Raw genomic sequence first — 5,611 nt, 5'->3', positions numbered from 1 at the left:
ACTGACTCAGGAAACAAGAAGCCGTCAATGACAACATCTTCCCCCAACACATGAACCTCAGTGTGTGTGACTCCGTCCGCCCTGACTCCTGTCCTGCCTCATTTGAAGTCCTGCCCAAGGCATTGTTTTAAAAACAATTTTTATTTTGAAATTGTTAGTGTTGTTAGTTGCTATCGAGTTTACTCTGACTCATGGTGACCCCCTGTGTGCAGAGTGGAGTTGAGCTCCATAGGCTTTTCAAGGCTGTGACCTTTTGGAAGCAGATTGCCAGGCCTTTCTTCTGAGGCACCTCTGGGTGGGTTTGAACCACCAACCTTTCAGTTAGTAATCAAGTGCTTAAAGATTTATGCCACCCAGGGACTCACAAGAAGTTGTAAAAACAGTACAGAGAGATCCTGTGTACCCACCTCCCACCTCCCCCCGATAGGAACATCTTACCTAACTATAGTGCATTACCAAAACCTGGCGATTGACTTTGGTACAATGCAATGAACTAGACCACAGGCCTTACTCAGGTATTACAAGTTTTCACATAGATTCTTTTTTTTTTTTTTTTTTTAATATGTCTGTGTGTATAGTTCTATGGGGTCCCTGGGTGACACAAAGTTAAGCACTCAGCTAATAACCAAAAGGCTGGCTGTTAGAATTCATCCAGGAAGCACCTTGAAACAAAGTCCTGGTGATCTATTTCCAAAAGATCACAGCCATTGAAAACTCTATGGACAGAACAACTCAAAAAAAAGGGGGAGAATGGTTGTACAACTTGACGACTGTAATCAATGTCACTGAATTGTAAATGCAGAAACTGTCAAACCTGGTGTATGTTTTGCTGCGTATATTCTCCACAAAAACTAAACTAAATTATTAAAAAAAAAAAAAAACAACGCTGTAGAGCACTGTCCTACTCTGATACCCGTGGTGTCTCCACGAGTCAGAATCTACTCGAAGGCAAACAACAACATCGAGAAAATATAGAAATACACACACACATACACACACACATACATATATATTGTTAGTTGCTGTTCAGCTGGCCCTGACTTATGGTGCCCTTATGTGTAAACAGAACAAAATGTTGCCCAGTCTCGCACCATCTTCATGATTGTTGGTATGCTTGAGTCCACTGTTACGGCTGTTGTGTCAATCCATCTCATGGAGGGTTACCCTCATTTTCATTGACCCTTCACTCTACCAACCATGATGTCTTTTTCTAGCAATTAATCTTTCCTGATGTTATGTCCAAAATAAGCCAAAGTCTCACTATCTTTACATCTAAGGAGAATTCTGGTTATATTTCTTTTAAGACTGATTTGTTTGTTCTTTTGGCAGTCCATGGTATATAGAGATATATAGATACTCCCTTTCTTCCTCCCACCAGGTTAACTCCACCCAAACACCACATCCTTTTGATGAGGCAAGGCTTTGGCTCAAAGATGGAGCAAGCTGTAGGTCTTAGTTCTCTAGTGCTGCTATAACAGAAATACCATGAGTGGCTTTAATAAACAAACATTTATTTTGGCCACCATCTAGTGGCTCAGGCTGATGGAGTCTCTGGTTCATGTGGTCCTTTAGTCCTTAGGGCTAATATTTGCTTTGTGTGTTTGGTTTTTTTCATTCAACTTTGCTCTGGACAGGATGGGGCCAATAGTTGTACCTTAGAAGGCAACTCAGAAGCTTACCCCAGACGCTACTCACCAAAGTAAGATGTAGAATATTTTCTTTATGACCTAGCTGTCCCCTAAGTCTATGGTCCTCAGCCCCCAGCCCCAGCTACTTGGTTCCCCAAAGTGTTTGGATGTGTCTAGGAAACTTCTATGCTTTCCATTTGGTCCAGTTGTGCTGACTTCCCCTATATTGTGTGTCATCTTTGCCTTCACCCTAGTTGACACTTGTTTACTATCTAGTTAATGATTTCCCCTTCCCCTCCCTCCCACCCACATAACTATCAAAAAATGCTTTTCTTTGTGTGTAAAACTTTGAGTCTTATAATAGTTGTCTCATACATGGTGTTCTTATTAGAAGAGGAAAAGAGACAGATACACACAGGGAGAGAGAATTCCATGTAACAATGGAGGCAGATATTGGAGTGATGCTTCTACAAGCCAAGGAGCACCAAGGGTTGTGGCAACACCAGAAGATGAAAGAAAGGCATGGAACAGATTTTCCCTAGAGCCCTCAGAGAGAGCTTCGCCCTGCCAACACCTTGATTTAAGATTTCTAGCCTCCAGAACCATGAGAGAATCTGTTTATGTTTATGTTTAAAGCTTCCCAGCTTGTGGTACTTTGTTATGAAAGCCCTAGGAAAACAGTGCAGTAACTAGCATTCACTACTCCATTTCATACTAATACCCAACATCTTTTGTATTAACGAAGAAATCTTCAATATCCTCAACATCAACCTCCAGGCTCAAGCCCTGGAGATTTTTGGTCCATCCACATGCATTCAACCTTCAGGTTTGAATTTGACTCTTCAGATAGAGACTATCTTGTGGGAGATTTTATGAACTCTCATTTCCTGAATGTGGTTGTGATACAAAATTTTGGGGTCACATGAGAAGAATGAAGTTAATAGTTGGAGCAAAGTTGTACGCTGCCCACACACAGCTTTCCTTCCTATCATGGGTTGCAAAACAGAAAAAAGGTCCTTGGAACAGGCTGGCTGCACAGCCAGTACAATCTCTGAATTCCTTTCTCTACTCTGCTTTGGTAAATTCCTTGGGATTGATATGTACTGCGATTATAGGATATAGACTGAGTCCATGTCCATATCCGACTGTGCTTTTTCTCTTCAATCAGATCTCATTTTTTAAAAATTTATTTTATTTTTGTTGTTGCTGTTGAGAATATTCACAGCAGAACATACACCACTTCAGCAATTTCTACCTGCACAATTCAGTCACACTGGTTATATTCTTCAAGTTGTGTAACCATTCTCATCATCCTTTCCTGAATTGTTCCTTTACTTTTAACATGAACTCACTGCCCCCTAAGTTTCTTTTCTAATCTTTTGAGTTGCTGTTGTCAATTTGATCCCATATAGATAGTTCTTAAAAGAGCACAAAGTTCAAGACAGACACTTTACTAGTTAGTCTAAATGATTGTTCGGTTTTAAGAAGACTTCAGGGGATATGTTTCGTTTAAGATTTAAAGATTATCTCAGGGCAATAGATTCAGGGGTTCTTCCAGCCTCTGTGGTTCCAGAAAGTCTGGATTCCACGAAAGTTTGAAATTCTGTTCTGTATTTTCTCCCTTTTGATCAGGATTCTTCTGTAGAATCTTTGATCAGATCCCATTTTTTTAAAAACTTAATTTTAAAATAATTATAGAATCACATCTTTTGAAAAGAACTTACTATATGGAATCAAACTGTTAACAGCAACTCAAAATGTTAGATAGGAATCTCAGGGGGAAGTGAGTTTATGTCAATAAGGGAGGAATAAATCAGGAAAGGAGGGTAAGAATGGCTGTACAATTTGGAGAATGTAATCAATGTCACTGCGTTGTACACGTAGAAATTGTTGAATTGGTGTATGTTTTGCTGTGTATATTTTCAACAATAATAAAAATATTTAAAATTTAATTGCAGGAAGTTGTAAAGACAGTACAGAAAGGTCCCATATACCCTTCACCCAGGTTATGCACATTGTGCATTATACAGTATAATATCAACACAAGGAAGTTGACATCGGTATAATGTGTCTGTACAGTTCTGTGCCATTTTTCATATGTGTAGATACATGTAACCACCAGGACAATCAATATGCAGATCTAATCCATCACCAAAAGATCTGCCTCATGTTACCCCTTTACTGTACATAAGCTTTCATAAACTTTCTTAATATTCCATAACCAAATGCTTTCTGTCTTAATTTATGTCACCCAAGGCTTCAAGAAGCCATTTCTATGAGTGATAGTCTCTGATTACAATCACAGATGAGACTCTCAGGAGGCTCTAAGGACCACTTTCGATCTTGGATAATGTCAGAAGTTGAGCTAGGGTTACACCTTGTCACCCATGTGGTTAGTGTCCCCTCTCTTGGGAAGGAGGACCTACGAAATATAAAACATGTTCTAACAGAATGGCAAGACTAAGAGCGGTACAGGATAGAAGATGAGAATAGCAGGATTTGTGGAATATCATGAAAACAAGAAAGGTCCTGGAACGTTAGGAAGTGAGAGCAGCACAAGATGGTGGAGGAGAACCTCTGTGAGAAATGATGGAGGAGCTGAGAGCGGAGCTGAAGCCAGAGACCAGCATGGAGGAAAACAAGAACCCCTAAAAGTGTGGCATCCAAGGATCTGTTCTTGGGCAGAGACTCAAGGATGGTCCCAAAGGGATCAGGGAAGGAGATGATGGGGGCTTCAGGCAGGGAACATATCACTCATGAAGGATTCTTTTACAGAACTGACCAATAGCTAAGGATACACGAACGGAGATGGTGTTTGTCTTAGTTATCTAGTGCTACTTTAACAGAAATACCAGGAGTGATGGCTTTAATGAACTGAAGTTTATTCTCTCACAGTTTAGACTAAAAGTTTGAATTCAGGGCACCAGCTCTAGGAGAAGGCTTTCTCTGTCAGTTCTGGGGCAAGGTCCTTGTCATCAATCTTCCCTTGGCATAGGAGCTTCTCAGTGCAGGTACCCTGGGTCCAAAGGACATGCTCCACTCCTGGCATTTCTTTCTTGGTGGTATGAGGTCCCTCTCCTCTCTGCTCTAGTCTTTCTTTTTATATATCTCAAAACAAACTGACTCAAGATACAACCTAATCCTGCGGATTGAGTCCTGCCTTACTAACATAACTGTCTCTAATCTTGTCTCATTAACACCATACAGATTAGATTTACAACACATAGGATAATCACATCAGATCACAAAATGGTGGACAACCACACAGCACTGGGAATCATGGCCTAGCCAAGCTGACATATATTTTGGGGAGGGGGGGGACAAACAATTCAATCCATAACAGTGTTTCTTAATTAAACTCTCCTTGATCCTTCACCTTAAATTCCCCACTCTATCTTCCCCTCCTTTAAAAGGGCTTCCTGGGAGCAAGGTGAGTGGTCAAATCCAGCCTTTGTCTCTGCTACCCTTCCAGGACCACTTCCCAAGCCCCACCTCAGTGTCTGGCTCACCTTTTTGGTACCTGCCAGGAGTAATGTGACTCTAAGTTGCTGGACTACTTATCATCATGTATGTCAGCTTTACTCTCAGCAAAGGAGGAATCCAACTTCCCTTAAAGCCCATGCTGTCAGTTGATTATTCAGAAAGAACAGCCAATTTCCCTTCCAGGAGAATATACCTGTCAATATCACAGGAAAGAACTCCCCTTCAGAAGTTCCCCAGCCAGTGATGCCATGCCTCTTGTGGTCATAGGTGAGGAGGAAGTGTTTAAGCAAGAGAAATGCTCTTGCTTGACCCATTCATCCATCCTGGACAAGAGGATGAGGGAACAATCAGAGTAAGGGCAGGCGTTAAATAGTCGGACCTCCCATGTAGAGGCTTGAGAAAGGCAGGAGCAGAATCTTAGAACATTGGTTTTATCAGAAATTGGTATTGTTAGCTGCCATTGAGTCAGCTCTGGCTCAAGCTACCTTATGCATAACAGA

Source organism: Elephas maximus, chromosome 11, assembly GCF_024166365.1.
Source record: "Elephas maximus indicus isolate mEleMax1 chromosome 11, mEleMax1 primary haplotype, whole genome shotgun sequence".
NCBI lineage: Eukaryota > Metazoa > Chordata > Mammalia > Proboscidea > Elephantidae > Elephas > Elephas maximus.
Note: the sequence above shows the minus strand (reverse complement) of the source record.